This window comes from Strix aluco, chromosome 9 (assembly GCF_031877795.1).
Source record: "Strix aluco isolate bStrAlu1 chromosome 9, bStrAlu1.hap1, whole genome shotgun sequence".
Lineage (NCBI taxonomy): Eukaryota > Metazoa > Chordata > Aves > Strigiformes > Strigidae > Strix > Strix aluco.
Window position 1 is genome coordinate 1,057,023 of NC_133939.1, and position 19,819 is coordinate 1,076,841.

A 19,819-nucleotide genomic window follows, 5' to 3' on the forward strand; every position below is an offset into this window, starting at 1 on the left:
GTCACATTTTTTCCTGGCGCGGAGCGCGGTGCACTCGGTGCACTCGTGGTTTTGTACATCGTGCTTCAAACTGCTGTATTTGGTAGCTATTTTGCTCTGTTAATTGCTATCACTATTACTGTTATTGTTATTGTTGTTGTTGGTTGTGTTGCTATTGCATTGTTGTATTAAACCTTTCCTTATTTCAGTCTCGGGGCTTTGTATTTCACTCCCTTTGTGGGGGAGGGGCAGCGGCCGCGTGGTCTCAGACCCCGGCAGGGGCTAAACCACCACACTCCTATACACCTACATCCATGCAAGTCTGAAAAGTCCCACAAGGATTCCCTTAATCACCCAAATTTTTAAGTGTCACTTCCAGTTGATCCCCCTGGGCTATAAGTGTTTCTTTGCTGCCTGAAACGGGAATTTCAAAGCTTCACCACAGACACCCTTTGAAGAACTGCCCCATCTCTCAGCACCATGAAGACACAGGGTGCTGAAGCCCAGAAGTGCTCTGTCCTGTGCTGCCCTACCTTCCCTGCGGAACCCTTCACCTCCCCAGTCTCTAAGGAAGGGTAGAAATACCTCGTTGTGCTGGAAACCGGGACAGTGCAGGGCAATTCAACATCCTACAGCAGGATGGCCTCAACTTGCTGGGCCAACGAAGCACTTTACCTGCACATTACTGGAGAAGGAGCCTGCCACCTTATCAAAGCTGGAGTGGAAGAAGCTGCAGTGAATATCGTAACAGTTACGCTACCTGCAGCTACGTTAAGTGCTGCTACTCAGTGCAGTCCCGGGGAACGAGTGCTGACACTTTCTTCAGCCTCATGGACCCTCCATAGCCCAGGGGTCTCTGGACCTCAGTGGTTTGGTGCTCCCACCAATGCAAATTTGCTCTCTGAGGAAATCCAGTCATTGCAATCAACCTTTCCTCCCCAAAACGCCATCATCAGGTGAAGCATGGATGGAGCTGGAATGGGAGGCACTGAGCTCCATTACCCTAAAGCCCAGGGACACGTAACCTGATGCCGTAGATGGTTTACTTGTCCTAAACCATGCAATGCACCAACACCCCTTGAGGCCATATGTTAGTTTTACCCTTGGGCAGTGTATCTTACTGAAATGAATCTTTCAAACGAACCTCAGCTTCTGACAATCCTCCTCTTCCTGAGTAACAAAAGCCTTCCACTGGAAGTGCACTATGATCTCACTCCGGTTGTGGATGACCACAGATCTGTGGTTTGACAGCGTGAGGTAAGTCTTCCCAACTGTCAGGGGAGCTCCTGGCCAGCCTGATGCTGACATCTACAGCTGCTCCATAAAGGCTTGTGTGAATATCTTCACCTGGAAAAAAGCAAAGGGGAGTCTTTGCTCATCTCACTTGCTGATGGAAGTATGAGGAACAAAGCAAACCACCAGTAACAGAAGAAACTGTTACAGCTTTTAGCTGTGTTAGCAGTTCCATGGATCAGCACATTTATCACATTCTGACAGCTGCCCGTGTACAGAATGAGGACATCCTGGGCACCACCATCAGCACCTTATTTCTGGGTGTGTTTCTGGAGATTTATCCCCAAGGGGACAGTATTTACAGTGAGATTTTTCAGATGTGCCCAGGTGGCCTTTGGGTTGCCATCCCTCTCAAGTCACAGGGAATTCTGCATCCAAGTCATTCGGGTGACTCTGAGGAGTCCCACCTCAGTCAGGGTTTGCCCAGTGTTGTGTCTCTCCTGACCCCTTGTTGCTGACAAGCAAAGATGTCTGGGGGCACGTGGGCAGGAAATGGAGGTTCAGAGGAACAAGTGACAGCCCAGGGCAGGATGGGACACAGAAGAGAGCTTCACTGTGTTGCAGAAGCAGCGCCCTCACTTGCTGTGGGTTTGTGAAGAGATGTCAAAACAAGACTGGTGGGGCATGGCCCACCCCAACCTGTCCATTACAGTCCTGCAAGCCCATTTCCTCAGCCGGGACCCTGTTGCTTATGCCTGAGTTTGCAAGTCTACGCTGCGTCTTCCCAAGCCATTGAACGACCAGAGCGAGGGCATCTTTGCTTTCCACCTCAGACCCAGCTGAAGAGGAGAGTGTCCCGGGCTGTGCACATCAACTGACTAACGACTGGAGCCTTGCTGGAGTACCTGCCAGCACATCACCCTCCCAAACAGACTCCCACCACAGGCTCCCTCATTTCCAGAGCTTTCAAACCTTCCTTATTCCCAGCCAAGTAACTCCTGGCAGTCAACTGAGCTCAAACTTCAGTACCAAGCCCGCTCTTCCTCTTGCAGGCAAGTGTTTCCCAGGTGAGATGCAAACAGCAAACATCAGACATGCTCTCTAGAAACGGCATTTCTGTGGAGTGGTGCTTAAAGCCTCAGAGCCAGCCCCAATGGACAAGTGCAGCAACCCGGCCATAGCATGGAGAGCATCTCTCTGCAAAGGCAGAGCCTCCTCCTCACTGCACAGGTCACAGCAAGGCAGCCAGCGAACGGACCTGCCTTTAAACGGCTACTGGGCAACAACACAGGGAGAGAGCTGGATGTGTGCTGGGTGGACTCCTGAAATCCTAAGCCAGACACAACACACCAGAATCACATTCATTCCAGGGGGAAAAAAAAAAAAAAAAAAAAAAAAAAAAAAAAGAGTCCCATCTTTTGGGGGGGGCACTGGGGAATGAAGCAAGACTCACCCTTAAAACAGTAGATCTTTAGAGTCATTCACTCATCTCCACACACGGAGAATCCAGCCTTCATGCCTGTATAGCCTCAATTTCTCTGCTCTTAAGGGAGTCTGGAGTGGTAGGGATTTGTGGCCAGAGACAAGTTACGTTGCGAGGACAGCAGCAATGTTTACAATGACTGGACAATCTGCTTTTTATAATGGACAACTTGGCATACAGAAATAACTGATGTTCAGGAGGGTTACAGAGGCGGGTATGCTTTATAAGCATTGCCTCTCCCTCCACTGAATCCTTGGCATATATTGGCAAGCAAAGGAGCCAGGAGCCAAGAAATGGGAGACATGCACAGTGCTTCGAGCTCAGGTTTATGGAAACATGAGCCAGCACTCTACAACGATCAAGATGACAAACTACTGCAAAATAAACACCATGAAAACTATCATCGTCTCACTGTCTAAACCCATGGCCATGTGCGTCCTGAAATACTGGGTATAGTTCTGATCTCAAAAGAAACAAGCTGAAGCATTTGAAGCTAAATAGAGAAGGGCAGAAGGAACAATTACAAGTATGAAGCAGCTTTTATAAGAAGATTGAATAGGACTCCTCATCCTAGAAATCATATGGGAGATAGATGGGAGAGGTTTGTAAAAGCATGAATGGCCTGGGAAATGTAAATAAGGAAAAAACTGTCACTTTTTGTCATAAAACAGGAACCTGAGGGCCTGAAATACTGTTATTAGTCAGAAATGACACAAAAGTGGTAGTACTTTTCCAGGGAGAATTCCTTCCTTTGGAACACACTGCGACAGGAGGCTGTAGAGGCTAACAGCTGTAAATCCAGAGAGCAACTGGACAAATTCTTTGAAGATAAAGCCATCAGAAGCTATTCAACAGAGATGAGAATAAAGCCTCCAGCACAGAAAAATGCTAACTCTAGAGCCCACGAGGGAGAAAGCATATGCACTGCCTGTTTCCACACAATTTGCTAAACATCCCCTATTGCTGCTCTCCTGGGGAGGAGCTGGGGACACAGCCACCCCTGCGCTCTTGGCTGCAGGCACCAAGGACTCTTCTGAAGGCTGGAAGGTTTGCTGGAGCACCTTCTACCACAGAGAGCATTCAGCATCGTTCTGAATACATAAACCCACAAATCTCTGGGTCCAGGAGAGTGTGCACAGCTGCCAGCGAGTCAGGAGGAAGCCACGGATCTGTCTGCCAGGCCGATGAGCTGACACAGAGAGCGGACCTGCCAGGGTCGGCCACGGGCGGCTGCAGGCTGCAGGTCTTGGTGTCAAATTAGATGTGACATTTCATTTAAGACTCTTGGCTGTTTATTATATAAGTTTTTTAAAAAAACCCTCTGTACTGTAACAGTGACGTAGCACTAGGTATTTCACTTGACAGGGTAATGTCCATGGTTGTGGTTTGGGATGCTTGGCTGCCATGAAAGCACATTTACTGAATCTAGATGTGTCTGCCCTATCGTTATTTACACAACATGATCTTATTACAGGTTGTCAATTCTCTCATTCTTACATGTTTCTGATACATTTCCTACAGGTGGCAGGACACAGCTTTTACTCTGCAACCTGAACAAAGTAATGCCTGAACTTGAAATTAAAAGCTAGACCTTTTGTAGAGCAGATGCTTTGGGTTGTGCACTCCTGAGCAATGCTCTTTGACACAGCAGAAACACTCCTGTGTTTTATCCCAGCATCCATCTGCGTGACTACGGACACAGGTATCTGAGCACACCATGATAACTTTTCACTATCTTGAAGTGAGAAATCTAGCATTGGGTCATCCTCTGTGGGGCTCCTGTTGTGCAGGGAAACAGACAAAGAGAGAATTTACAGAACAGCTAAAACATCTTTCTGAATTCTTCTAATACTACATGATCTTCCTGGTGCAAGAGGGAATAATTTTCAGAGCAGTACAAACTGTTCTTAAACAAAGACAGATTTTGTTTAGCCTGAAAGTATAGCTCAATGAATGGATGAGCAAACCCTTGCACAAGATTTCAAAACAAATTTCAGGTTTTATGAAGAACGCTTTCCTAGTATTCACAGCTGGTACTTTCCTTCATTGATTACTGCTCTAAACATTAGGAAGCTGGTAGCCAGATTGATTAGACTGAACAGAAACAAAACAGCACCCTGATGCATTTTGTCTTCACCAAGACATATTCTTCCTCTATCCCTGTATCTCCTTCTCTGCTGAATTTGGATTTTAAATCTTTTTAGGAGTGAATGACAGTCAAATTTGGAATATTTAGGTAGCATGGAAAGCAAGTGCAATTTCATTTGCCCAGTCTGTCAGAAGACAGTGCCTTGCTCTCATCTCTTCTATGAACGCAGCTGGAGAGAGACAGGTCCTGCTGCTTTTTCACTGAAAATACAAGCAAGCAATGAAAGCAGAGCTCTTCACTCAAAAGGATGTTACTGTACCCCCATATCGACCTATGATAAGTAATTCTTTTGCTCCTGCTACTATCATACCCAGCTGCCTTCACTGCCGGCATATCCTTGTTTTTCAAACAGCGTGCAGAGGTCTCTGTTACCACTTCACCGCTGGAGAAGTGAGTCACTTCACCAGGCTAAGTGATCTCTGGAAAGCTGGAGAAGTCACCTACAGCCTGATCCAGCCCCCCCACCATGTGGTTTTTGCTGCGTCTCCCACAGAGCTACCACTAGATCAGAGTCAGGAGCACTGCTCTGAGCTGTTTCGCTGTTGGGAAGCTAATGGCTTCACCTACAAGATGCACCGAGTCTCCGCCGGCCTGAGAAAGGCCGTCTGTCCATTCCCACGTTTGTATTTCCAGCCCTAGAGCAAAACGCAGAGCAGCGACAGTCATTTGTAAGTGCTTCTCCGAAGTGGTGTTCAGGAGCTGCCTTCAGACATCATTAAACCATCACGTTATTTACTCCAGACCTCGTTCACAAACCTCACCACTAAATAACTGCTGCTGCTAACACAGGTGTTTCTAAAGAACCATTCCCAGGCTACAACAAAGCTCAGAGCATCCTCGTCATTACTGTGGCCACAGGTATTGCTGTAACGGTCAGAGTCCCCAGCATGGCCCCGGCCTCGGCAAAGCACCCACTGAGCCCACGCAGCACAGTGCAAGAAGAGGGTCTCTACCCCAGAGGCCCTGCAAGGAGCCGTAAGACAACAGATGGGGATGAAAAGGGAGGTGGAAAGCAGTGACCAGCCAGCAGTGCTCCACAGGACAGGCTGCAGGCTCTTCAGACAGCTCTCCTGCACATTAGGTCATCTCCTTGGAGTCAGGCTCTCGCTGTCCATCCTTCTGTGACCGAGCACCCACAGCATTCCCCATCACCCCTCTGCACTGTGCTTAGGAAGAACTGTTTGACTCGTTCCAGGATGAAATACTCCAGCACAAGAATATCTGGGAGCCAGCACGGAGGCTTTGTCCTGCCCAGCATGAAGGAGCTTCGCAGAATGTATTGAAAAGGACGATGAAACCGTCAGATGATGAAAGACCACTGCTGCATACCCAGGATGTCGCAGGCTATTTTTAATCATTATTGCTACTACAGTAACGATACACTGGGGTACCTGACTGGCTGAAACATTGCTTTTGGCCATGGGGAAAATGGTGCAGGAACTTTCATTCCGATTGCCTGGCAAAGACATGCCCAATAGACCACCTAATAAATCAGTGACCCTTCAAGCTGCTCTTCTGCTTCTCAGCAGATGCTGATCGATCCACAAGGAAAGGAGGCTAATGAATGGTCAGTTCTGCCCTGAAACACATCCCCCGGTAATGACACTTCAGAACATGTCAGTGATTTCCACTGATGATAGAGTAGACAAGCTGCGGACAAAGATGACCTGCAAAGAGATGAAAACCACGTTCTTCCAGAAATCTTTCATGTGCTAAAAATGGGGCATGCAGCGTCACGCAGAAGTCTGTTTCTGTGCATGCCTGAGGATGAACAAAACAGCCAGAAGGAGATTTTTAACTTCCAAGTGACCCTCCTAGTACATACACCCCAGTCTGTGCCCACACAGCCAACTCCATGGGTTGCTGAGCAGGGTTTTTGTTCGGAGGGGTGTTAAGGAGTTGTGGAGCTACAAAGCTGTGCGAAGAAACCTCAAGCAAATGAAGCACAAACGTAATTCCCCTTCATCTACCCTCAAAGTGACAGATCATATCTCTTGAAACACAAGGCCCTGGAGAGGGGCCATACTCTGCAAGGAGCAGAACGGCCTTATCTAAAACAGTATAAGAAAAATTCATTATTACAAGCAGTTCTAGAAGAGGGGAACAAAGACAGGAAACAGTTGTTACCTATTAGCTGTTTTGACAGAAACGAACACTTTAGAGACCCACTAGACTCACCCATCAATCTAAGTGATTTGAACTATAAAAGCCTATAACCAATCAGTTGTATAAAGTATTGGTTACCAATCCTCGGTCTGTTGCAGTGCTGCTACTATTAAGATGCAAAGACAACATAGAATTGCACAAACTCCTATTTACACTTTTTTTGCCTACAACATACGACTCCCTCCACTCACTTTGAAGCAGATGTACAAGAACATAAAAGTCTGACAGAAACCAGCCACACTGCTGGGAATTCTCACAAGCGAAGGAAAAAAAGCACAACGTGCACTCACCACCTACGACAGGCAGAAAGAAAAATCCTTTTGCAAAGTTTTTAAATGCCTGATAGCCCAAGGAAAATCTAGAGAAGCCTCTTGTGCAGCATCAGTCTGGCTTACACCTTGGGATAACACGGGAAACAAGATCTTCTTTAAAAACTCACAGAACAATATAAGTTTCTAACCATGTGCTAGCATTAAACACAAAAAAGAATTACATCGGTTAGCGCACTACAGGGAAGCTTTGGATTCAAAAGGGGCTGCTGCTTAGGAAGTGGAAGATTTCCCCACCTCTTGGCACTTGTAAGCAGCTACTATAAATCTGCCTGGTGTGGAAGGAATGGAGAAGTGCATGAAGATGAACAACTGCAGGCTGGAGTGGCAGTGGCACACAGCGGTGGACGGCAGAAGCTCACGGTCTGTTGTCATGAATTCAGCTCAACAGTAACTTAACACTACTCACGGCAACGTCAGAGCCCCTGTAAACACTGGCACAAGACTAAGATTAAAACCAGAAAATGGTTTTGGTATTCCCACCCTGGTATCCTGCACAATACAGGGATGACTCAAGTATGTAACGAGGTAGGGAGTCTGCTCAGACAAGTACTGAGCCTCCTCCATTCTGGCTGAAGTCAGTGCAAACTGAGAACACTCAGCTACTTGTTTGAGTGATCTCAGGAATGGAAAATGCAGCACAAGGGCTAAACCTCAGTTAAACCCTGCTGCCTGTCCACATAACTCAGTGGATTTACAAAGGAGAAAAAAGAGAAAGGAAAAGGCTTGATCTAGAGACTACATCAATAGGATTTTCACTTCATTTTCAAACAAGTTCCTGGAAGCCACTGATTGCAATGCCAGCCTTGCAAGACAGATGACAAGACCCTTGGTCGAAAGTGGGTTCTTAAAGGAAAGAGAACAGAGCTCTGCAAAGGTCGTTGTTTTCTCCAAAGCCTACACAAAACCACAGATGACTATCACAGCAAGGCAGTGCTTTTCTTGGATGCTTTATCCTTGTGGGTAGCTGAGATGTTCAGAGGTGCTGGCACGTCCACGCTACAGTTACTTGTTCAGCCTCAAACAGCAATAAACACCCAGGACTGGGATTTCATGAGTTTCCTGCATGCGTACAGTGACACTCACACACTGCCAAGCCCTTGCATGGGTGGCCTCATTCACCAAAGTAAGCCAGTTCAGCCAAACCCAGCACCAATTTTGCCTGAGGAAAGGGATTCATCATCCCGACACGTTTACATTCCCACCTGGCAAGCCCAGGCTGATCCAGGCAGGAGCTGAGCTGTCACTAACACAGCTGACAATTCCCCCTGGCCCATTCCAATGCGATGCAGCCCCTACTCTAGTTTATCGCCATGGCCAAGATGCACAGGCTTTGCTTCCCCTGCTGCCAGCCAAGCACACCCAGCTCTGCAGTCACCCATCATCTCCACCAAACCCAGACAGCTCTAATACATCACCGCAAACTCACTGTCATTGCACAGGTGACTAAAGAGCTCCACAGCTGCATTTGTAAACATGCCTTCATTTCTCCTGTGATCTCATGCCCCATTTTGCCCATTGGAGATGAAATGTCAGTGTTTTCTCAAGCTGGCAGTTACCACTCATGGCTCCAGAGGCTGCTGCAGCACAGAAAAGCTGTCTGTGGTTAGACCAAGAAGGGCAGAGGCTGCCCAGGGCAGTGGCTCAGGGCATCCTGTGTAGGGTGAAGACCTCTGATACCCCCCTGCAACCCTGAGCGTTGCTGCCACACTGAGGACAGCGATTCCCATTCAGTTGAGATCTACCCAGGAAATATTTTAATGCTATTTTTCCTTCTTGCATTGCCCCAAGGAAATCGTATCTATCCTACAGGCATCCAAGCTGGCTGAGAGGATGGCGAGGATCACTGACCTGCTTATCACGCTCACTCGACACCCAGAGGGCTGGCAGCTCTAGAGGCAGCCCACACAGGCAGGTACTGATCAACCCCAACCACACCTCACGGTAGCTCTCTGGTGCTCAGTACCAAAATCCCCTGCAGCAACCCCTTAGCGCGGCCAGCCTAAGCACCTGGCTGTCGGCCAGCCTGCGGGGCTGGAGGGGACACCAGAGAGACTAGAGGGACACTGCCAGGGAGGGGACATCTCGGGCCAGGGCTTGCTTCTCCAGGCTGCAGTCTAATGCTGGTAACACGAGGCTGATGACGTTCTGCCCTACATCCAGCCAGCAGCAACGGGGGGAAGCGATGCTGGGGAACCCGTACGGTCAGGGCCAGCCAGCAAAGCTCAGAGGCAGGGGAACGAGGCAGCCAGAGCCTTCCCCGACCCAGGGCAGGGCAAGCTCAGCTCCACATCATCTCCAGCTCCCACTGTGCTGCACTGGAGAAACATATTTAGCTGCTCTCTTCTCCCAAACACAAATAACCTGATTCTGGCAGAGATCGAGTTTTGCTCCCCAGGGCTCAGGAAGGGAGACATTACTTCATCCACTTCCCACGGGGACAGTAACTAACCCAGTGCAGGAAAACTCAATCCGATTGACAGCTACAGAGCTGGAGGCAGATGCTGCCCGCATCTTCGATGTGCCCTTGAAGTAATTAATCCAGGAGCTGAAGCTGAGCGCTCCCTTCTTGCCCTAGGTGCGCAGAGCCACAAAGGCGGCTCTGAGCCTGGGTCTGTGATCCACAGCAAACAAGCTGAGACTTGCTTGAGGAGAGCTTTTCTCAGAAACTCAGCCCTCCCTGTAAATTGTGTAGGAACTTGATGGAAAACAGGGTATTAATCAGCCAAATACCCAGGTGGTTCCTCAGCAGGCTTTTAGCACGAGGCTAGAGGCTTCCAGCGGGACTAAAGCCACTGAGAACTATTGCTGTGCCCATCTCTTCTGGGGAAGCTGCTTTCGGGGGCTCTGCACCAAGAGGAGACAGGACAGTAATGGAGCAGACACTCCTCCCTGAGGGCTGGCTTTTCTTGGACACGCTGGCTCCTAACATTCACATACGAGTACTGGCTCTGATCTCTCCCCTCAAAGAGGGCGAGAGCCTGCCCCCAGACTTTTGCTTCTGGGTTAGTCTCGCAGAGCCACCAAAGGGAAATGACCTGCGTAATTACTCTTACTACTGGCAGCAATAAAAGCATCTCCGTACAGTGTCTGTCAGCCACATACAAGCTCAGAGGGGCTTTGCTAATTACTGAAGTTTCCTGTGCTGACAAAGAGATCCCAAGGGATGTGGTGACTGATGGGGAAAAACTGTACAGAGGAATTTCAGCACCACACAACAGATCCCCTGGACTAGAAGCATGTTTTAGCACCTTGCCACAGGGTCCAGTGGGCACTGCAGGCACCCACATACAAGCACAGAATCTGGTCCTACACCTTGAAGACCACCCATGAGACCACAGTAGGTACTTCTCGGAGACAGGAGTCTAATGTGAGTCAGGATTTAGGGAGCTCTGAGCAGAGAAGGGATCCTCCTTCCACAACTCCCAGCATCTCTCCAGCACCTCCTGTCTCTGGCAGCCTCCTTTACTCCCATGGAGCGCCTGACGCAGATGTTTTTGTTTCTGGGTGCTACGGGACTGCTGAGTTTGTTTTGCACCTCTGGCACAGCTCTGGGAAGCTGTCACACATCTCCTTAACTACGTGCCCCTGAGCAAAGCTCACCCTCCCACGCCAAGCTGGTGCTACACTGGCAGGTTGCAATAAACATCACGACTGCAGCAAACTGGGTCTGATGTACAAACAGCAGCACTCAGGGCAACCAGCTTGGGCATCTCACTTGAGCACCACTTGAGAGCTAAAAGAGTATCTAAGCTTTATGAATACTGACTTGGTTGAGACTAGACTTCACAAACTTATTTTTCCACATCCACATGGGGTGGTCTAAAAGTCATCTGGGAAGGGCCGAGCCACCAACAGGATTTTTAGTGGCACTGAGTGCCGAACCCCTTCCAAACCCGTATGTGTGCTTGGCATGCAGGCTTCAGAAACCCCTTCTGATACCATAACCTGACGTTAAGGTGATGAACAGGGATGTGCTGTAGCCCAGAACATCCCAAGTCACCCTCATCTCAGTATGAGCTGGGATTTTTCACACCCATATCCATGTACATGGGGGAAATGGAGGAGTTTGGACATGTACAGCAGTGAAGGTCAAATTTTCATTGTAAATCATTATGCTCTTAGCAGCAAAGACATTTTCTTCACACTCACCTGTAAAGTTTGTAGCAACACGACTACCACCACATAGACAGTCTATCCAGGGGACAACACCTGTGCTCCTAACCAGGACAGTCTAAAGGACGCACAATTCAAATCAACCAAATAGCAGGCAAAGGGAAGAGCTCCATGTTTGCTTAAGCAATGCTAGGGACAGATTTGACTCAAGTTCAGCAAAAATTAAAGCCACGCACCATGCACCTGATCCTGCGTCAGTCACACTAACAACAGTGTGATTCACTGAGAACTACTGCCACTTGTGAGCAAGTCAATACAGACACACAGTAAAGCAAGGAAAATGCCTCCCAACACCCTACACTGATATTTTGCTCTTAGTGCCTCTGTTTCATAAGAAACAGTCTGTCGGTGGCTCTGAAAGAGCAACCCAGCTGCTTTCTGTATGCGAGTCACAGGGAGTCTGACTTAGCGCAGGACAAATCAGCCAGGGCTCGCCCCGCCAGGTTGGGCAACATTGTCTGCTGCTCTGCACTACACCTGCAACAAGCAGCTTTTAAGACTGATTAAATGTTTTGGTTTCACTTCAGCAATTAATCTCAGCAGCATTTTACTTATTTGTATGCTTTCAAAGTTTGAGAGATAATCCCTTAATTATTCCTTGCTCTCCTTCTCAGTCTGTGGTTTATTGAAAAGTAACTGCAGCGCTGTACTGACAGGCAGGAACGAATCCTGCCTTCATCTCCCAGGTGGCTGCACCATGTTCCGGGAGGTGGCCCATCCCAGAGCCAGCAGATAGTTTGGTCCCTGTGGCCTATCCATGAAAATCACTTCTGCAAAGATTAACCATGGAGGAATCAGGTGTTTCAGTAAGAACAAGACTCAGGTTTTCAAAGCAAGCTGTGAAGATCCTGGCCCTGGATTCTTCACTTGGACTGTTCATTTCACATGGTATAAACCCCACAGCCCTAACCTCTAGTGTAGTTAGCCCTGATCTAACCCAGAAAAAGATCTATCCCTCTGAAATTTATCCTATAGGTTCCCTATATGCATACAAATGAGGCACCTTTTGTCCTTCTCTATCTGAAATTTCAGTAGTTCTGTCAAGACAGTGTTACCCAAACCAATGAGCTTCTCTGAGTGAGCACAAACCATTCTCTGTGAATGTGTCATTGACTGAAAAACATTAAACAAAGCTGTGATAACTCAGAAGCCTACAAAGAGCATTTGGAAGATATAGGAGCATTTCTAGAACTTCTACAAACTCAAGACAATAAAATGCTCGTTGCTGGGCTAAAGCATCACAGCAGCACCTAGGTGAGGACATCACACTTCCCAGGACCGAAGTTCAGGAACAGGGACAAAACAAACCTCTCTTTCAGGCAAGAGAAAATGCACACCAAATGCATTCAGGCAACTGAGGAAGTGTCTCGACCAGCATCACAAGATACCTCTGCTGAACCAAGGCAGACAGAGGCATTTTAACATCACACCTTCTCTTGAGTTTTCTCCACTTACTCTTAAAGTGACTTACAAAGCTGACAGCATTTCTGTGGCCTGAGCTTGGCTTCTCGTACCCTAGTATAAATTTTACACCTATCTCGGGAGGCAGCGAGCACTCCCTGCCAAACCCCAAGAGCCCTTAAGTCCTGGCTGCTTCAGTCCTGATGCTGTGAAGTGTGGGATGTAGGTGGGTAGAGGGCAACATAAAAAAAAGGGTCTGTGGCAAGACAATGGAGAAGCAGTCCAGGGGACAGAGGTGTGTAAGAGACAGGGGGCATTTAGAGAGAGTCCGACAGAGACATGCATTCCCCACGTTACACTTCAAACAGAGCATTGTCTAGGAATAAAACTTCACACCTGCATGCGCACACTGCAATGGAGAATCAAGGTTCCTCCTTCCTCCACTCAGCAACTCCCAGCAAAACAGCCTGCCAAAAATCTCATTCCTGCTTGAGGGGATCCACTTTAACAACGCCCTAAACACCAACTATTCGTCACTTTTTCCCTGAGGTAAAGGACAGGGGAGGCACACCTGGAGAGGGAATTAAGGTGGCTGCGACAACGGGAAATGATGGTAGATGACTGTCACGGGGGCGTGCTGGGTGGAGAACACCGTGCTGACACCAGGGATGGACCAGCACACAGCCACACAGGACACACAGAACAGACTCAGCCTTTGCCCCTTATCTGCTCCCTTCTAAGCACTGAAACGTGCAGAGTTTTTGAAAGAAAAGCTTTTAGAAGTAGTTTGTAAAGCAAGTTTAACATTATTCTGCTTAGAAAGGGCTCTGTTCTGAAGGACGCAGAGAGCGTGCACCACGCAGTGCCCAGCACTTACCTGTGTCATAGTGAACTACCAGGGAACTGGAATGATCCCCGGTCTTCAGCGGGTGAAACTCCACTGTTACTTGCATGGCATCGCCAATCCCAAGAGTCCCGATGGAGGGATCCACAGAGAAGGGGCTGCAACGCAGAGAAAGAGACACATCAGGGCTACTGTGGGCGATTCGGGGACTATACTCCTTTTGCAGTCTGCTCCACTTCAGCTCACTTGTGCAAGCAAGAAGCAAACAAGCCACAGTCAGTAGAAAAAAACAGAACATAGAGGATCAGAAATGGCTCTACTGACTCTCACTTCTGAAGAGATCCAGCTCTCTGAACATCCTGTGGTGTCAAACGACCTCATCTCCCCCATACTCTGCATCCCCTTCTCTGCAGGGAGGCTCAGGAGTCCGACCGCTAGCAATACAGCCAGAGGATGGGTTTTGAGGAGCACAGAGATGGTGAGAGCTATCTGCCTGCACAACTTGACACTGACTTCCTCAGGAATCTGTCTTTCCCTGCCACCTATAAACTCCACCTCAAGAGATGCAGATGTCAGGGCATTACCTGTCCCAGTGAGACTGCAGCCTAGGAATCAGACAGGGAGGATAAGTGTCTTTCTGGAAGACTAGAGAATAATTATGGTTTAATTTGCAGAATTCATTTTTTTACCTTGGAAACATCCTAGTTTAGCATAAGAAAGGGCACGTTTCATTGGCATTACAATGAAAGCTGCTCTAAGGAACAATCAGAAAAAGATGAATAAGTGCAAACACAGATTAGAGCGATACAACAACACGGAAACAAGACACGGAAGGAGGATCCCATGCACAGCCTGAACCATTAAACCCCTGGCTACATGAAGTGCCATTACCAGGAGCACATCAAGGCGAGTTTAACAGGAGGTTTTCTGTGTATTCACAAGCACTGCAATCTGGGACTCTGGGTTGTAATCCAAACTCAGTAACTGTTTGCTTGGCCCACCAGGCAAATTCTGTGCAATGCACTGGAAATAATTATGAAAATGTGTTGGGGTACTTTGGATTTAATATGAGCAATTATGATTTGTCACCAGGTAAACGGCTCTTGGCTGACAGACACAAAACTCAGTGCTTTAATGCAAAGGGACAAATCAGGTGAAACATGCTTCTGCAGCTGGGCTTCGTGGCTCTTCTACAGCCCCACTTGGAAAACAAAAGTTATTGGTTTTAGTGCTTTGCTGGTGGTCAACTTTTCACCTTAAAAACATGTTCTGGAGAGTTTTACCATGATTAGAGAATCCAACACACACAAAAACATTGAGAACAACTGGAGTCATGCACAAGCTGAACTTTGTTCATGTAAGTAGTGACAGCTGATGAAATTGCTGGAGTTTCTGCTCATTAAGGAGATATCGCTGCAATTAGGGGCCTGACCTGCTCCCATTACAACCAGCGAGAGCATTGCCACCGAAGCACGGGGCCTGCAACATTTGTGTGCTGGACCTGAGACTCCGGAGAGAGAGGAGGAAAGACAAGGCACCACCAGCCTCAGAACTGGGCTGTTCTACATGGTCCTGCATCCACACTGATGGTTATGCCAGGACTGCTGCAGGTCTCTGCCAGGGCTTGGGTGGGATCATTGCCTGGTGTGGGAAAGGCAGAGATTTTGGGGTTTTTCCTTTTTTTTTTTTTCCCAGAAATGTTGCCAGAACAGAAAAGCTGCCAGTTAAGGGGGATCCCAGGCAACACTTCAGCACTACCTCCCATCCCATCACCTTCCTACTCCTTCCCCATGTCTACATACTCCTGCCCTCAGATGGATGGGACAGGATGGGAATAACACTCCTGAAGATATCTTAATCTCTTCAAATTATCGGAAGAGATAAAGATCAGAAATTTTCAAATTATCCAGCCAAGTTCAGGACTCAGTTCTCAGGACTGAGAAACGGAGCACAAATCAGACACTGCATGTCCTACATCCCAACCCATGCTGCACCCACAAGACAACTCTCTTACTGCTGTAGCAGAAGCTCGTTATCCCTCACATGGACCTGGTTCTCCAAGACCCAGAGATGCAAGCTCCATGGTTAAACTCCCCTGAATTTCAGTCACCGTCACTAAGCTGTTGTCTGCAGCCTACGGATAAGAAGAGATGCTAAGGAAACATCCCTGACAGATTGTCATAGCCAAATGAAAACCACTGCCGAGAGATGACACTAGTGGGATAGACGTTGGCTTTTTATCCATTAAGTGTGAGCTGTTCTTTAGGATAATTCTCATCCTGTTAGATCTACCCTTCTAATGAATCACTACTGCTCCTAAAAGACACAAAAGAGAAGGTTTGGAGGTTTTTTAATATCTCATCTTCTTCTGACATGCTTTTTAACTATGTGCATTTGTAGGTTTGCTTTGTTGTACGACATCTAAACTTTCACAAGTCCAGATCTCCCAATGGCACCTTGCAGTCCCCAGCTTGTATAAACTTATCTAGCCACACCAATTTAGGAGAGACCTGCCCATCAGTACTTGCCAAGATCTTGCCTGTTATTGCCCTTCAGAAAGAAAGCAACACTAGATTCGTAAGCAATTTCATAATGATATATTTTGGCATTTACATCTTGCTTACTTTCACCAGGCAACAGCTCCCCATCTTGACAGCTGGGCATCCCGTGATGATACCAAAGGCCAAATACTGACAGAATTGAGAAACACGACTGACAAGTGAACAAAGCTGGCAGTTCTGTGGCCCAGGCTCTCAAACTACCAGGCTGCCTGTTCTCCTGCAACCACACCTTTGGCACATGCAGTGTGCAAGGAGGCTGCAATACACTTCAAGTGCCGTGGCGTGTTTATCTTCTGCAGCCAACCTTTCTTTGGTCTACTGGTGCATTATACAATCATTTGAGTTTGGGAGAATCGATTTCGTTACAAGCTACCTCCAAACCCAAGGAAGACAGTAAAATTACTGGTGATTGAATTGCCTCTTCTGTCCACTAAGATCTATTGCACGAAAAAAAACAAAGGTCGTTTAATCTTAGCATATATTATTTTTTAGTAATGGTATAACAGCCAAAGTCAAGCAGTATAACTATTCCAGTAAACCCAGTCTGCTACAGTCAAAGCATCCAAGACTCCATCTCTGTGCTGAAAAATCCTGTGTGGAGTCAGCATCTCGCAAGCTCCACCCTGGAGTTGCAATGGCCTGGACAGCCGAGCTTCAGCTTTGCCACAGATGCTGTATTTTGTGGTTTCATTTTTGTCGTATTTCATTAGCATAGATTATTAAATAACATTTTTAATGAAGAAATAAACATGGAGGGGGGGCTTTATGCCTCTAAGTCATTAAAATACTGAACTTCCCACTGTGTCATTAGCTGTGTAGGTCTGCTGAGTCTTTAATCGTATTTTGAAGAACAAGAAATCAGAGACGTGGAAACCACATGAAAGAAATGGCCTCAATCCAAAAGGAAATAATCTGTCATCCTAAACTATATAACTCAGTACCAGTTTAATTATAGCTTGGTAATTATACCTTATGACACTATGATACTGTAGTATAAAATCAACTCTCACTCACACAAAACCTATATTAAAAAAGCATTAGGACTGTGCTATACACAAGAAAGTCAGAAGTTCGTAGTCAGCCAAGAAACGTGCCACACGTGCTTCCTACACTTCACCCCATGAGATGCGACCACAACAATCTTCTGAAGGATCCAGCTGTGGCACAGCGAGGGACAACATACCCTACGCCTCAACTATCTACAGACGTTTTCAGTTTGTTTTCCTCTTGAAATGTTAATGTGTTTGAATATAACTTGGCATAAAGATTTCTTTTGAGAAGTACTGTTTCCAAGAAAGAAAGAAAGAAAGAAAGAATATCACCTGAAGTCCTAAAAATACAGAGAATCATGGTGGAAATAAATGAGAGAAACCTGGATAAGTTAGGGTCTTTGTACTGGGCAGCTCAGACAAGAAACTGGTAAAGCTCACTTTCATTTTCTGTGGGTTCAAATCTATGGTAAAGTATTCAGATATCCACCAGAGTCCAAGAAAACTTCAATATGGAAACGTGTTCATAAGTTTCAAGTCATGTACTGGTGGCGTAAAGTCTCTTATAAACCTCCAGGTCAGCATCGAACGCCCACAGAAATACTAAGCCAATGCACTGGGATATAGGAGAGTATAAATATTTCCCCGTTTCATCTCCAGATGATGATGGACTTTATTAAACAGATGCCACCCAGCCTTCACTTCAGTTAGCTGGAAGAACCAATGAGCTGCACGTTTTCATAACAACAATGTGAATTCAGTGTGAAGCTCTGTCTAACCCCAGGCTTGTCCAGCAAAGCCTAAGCAGAGCCAAGCCAGGGTCTGTGAGGCTCCTCCTGACCAGGCTGCGGACACAGGACAGGGAGCGACTGGAACCGCAGGCACCCACGGGTGGAAGAGGCAAAAGGCCAGCAGGGAACAAGGAAAGCAGCTGCCCTCATAGCTGGGGGAGTGGGGGGAAGAAACACAAATTTCTGGTTAGCAAAATCCATAATCACTCAATTTCTGAGTTAGAAAAACGCCTGCTCTTTTTCACTTAGCACTCTCAGGCCAGCACGACTCTAAGTGCACTCTCCCCCAACGGAAGTGCAGGGTTTTAGGCACCCCCAGGCACAGGAGAAGCACTGGCTGGCCATGGGGCCCTGCAGAGGACAGCCTGTGGCACAGGGGCACGGGGACACCCCTCCGGCCGTCCCCGGAGCAGACCCAGGACAGCTGTGCCAGCAGCGGCCGCAGCCCCGCAGCTGAACCCCTCTCCAGCACCGCCTGGAGACAACCCAGAGGACACTTGGGCAGTGGCCCGGGGCACCTCAGCTGCTGCCAAGGATGGAGGAAGCACTTTTCAGGTCCTGGAACCCTCTTTTTACCCTAAAAACTTGAGCCATCTTACCCCTTAGGCCACATCAAAATAAGTTCCTCCAACAGATTTTAAGACAAATTTCATTCAATATATAGGCTTACACAGAACAGTCTGCTATGAGAAAACGAACTGTATCCATATTTATTTTTTTAAGTCCCATGGAAACCAATTAAATTAATTAAACTCTCTCCATCAGCTTTAAGTCAGTCCTAATATGCAAGAACATGAAGATGAAGAGGTTAGATCATTTTCCTACTCCAAGCTGTGAAAAAAATTAAATTAATGGACAGAATAATCAGCATGAGCAGTGCAAATGCTTCCATATTAAACATATTTTAGTGTTAAACAGAAGATACCTGCACTGCGGACTCTTTGAAAGGGATCACTTTTTTAATCCATCTATCACAGAACCTTAAATTAAAGTTTACCATGTGATAGTATGCATCCCAGAAATAGCTCTATTCTCAGATTTTAGGGACAGAGTAACCAAGATGAGCACTGCTTCAGACCTCCTATAGAACAGTCCACACAAATTAGTTCCCTCATATTCAGATTTTATACAAACTCTTGTACTTCCAACTAACTAAACACCAGCCTATTTCAAGAAGCTTCCTCTTACCTGCACATACATTACCATATTTTTATTTATATTTATCAAGTTCCTTTTTCTTTTCCTGTTAATTCAAACAAGCAGACCTTTTTTAAACCCCCAGGTTAAAACATTTTCTGACTCTTGAATAAGCTTCCTTCATTTTCTTTAAGACTTCCACAAGCTGACATCCTATTTTTCAATGTAAGAAACCAACCTGACTCATCCCAGCAAGCAGTCTCACTAACGAAATACACAGCAGGAAAAAAACCTCCTTTATTTCTGCTCAGTGCTCCCCCATGCAGAGACATATTGTAGCCTCATCCCCGATGTGAAACGGGGATTGGTTACCCACTACCTCAGTAAGTCACTTTTTTTTTTCATGTATTTTAGGGGTGACCTAAATCTTTGCTTCCTATTCCTGCAATGTTTCATTTAGCTTATTAAAATGAACGCTGTACGAGTGACTTCATCTTATTATGCAGCACAGATCAGTCTTGGAAATGGAATTCCTCTTATGAAGTATACACTAACAACCTTTTTGTTCATCTAGAATCCGA

The 19,819-nt window shown here is 46.9% G+C and overlaps 1 pseudogene; it reads right to left on the reverse strand.

Moving 5' to 3' along the window:
* The window catches only part of LOC141927318 (hydrocephalus-inducing protein homolog), a 100,412-nt pseudogene extending 85,317 nt beyond the window's left edge, over nt 1–15,095 (reverse strand).
* Between the last annotated feature and the right edge of the window lie 4,724 nt (nt 15,096–19,819).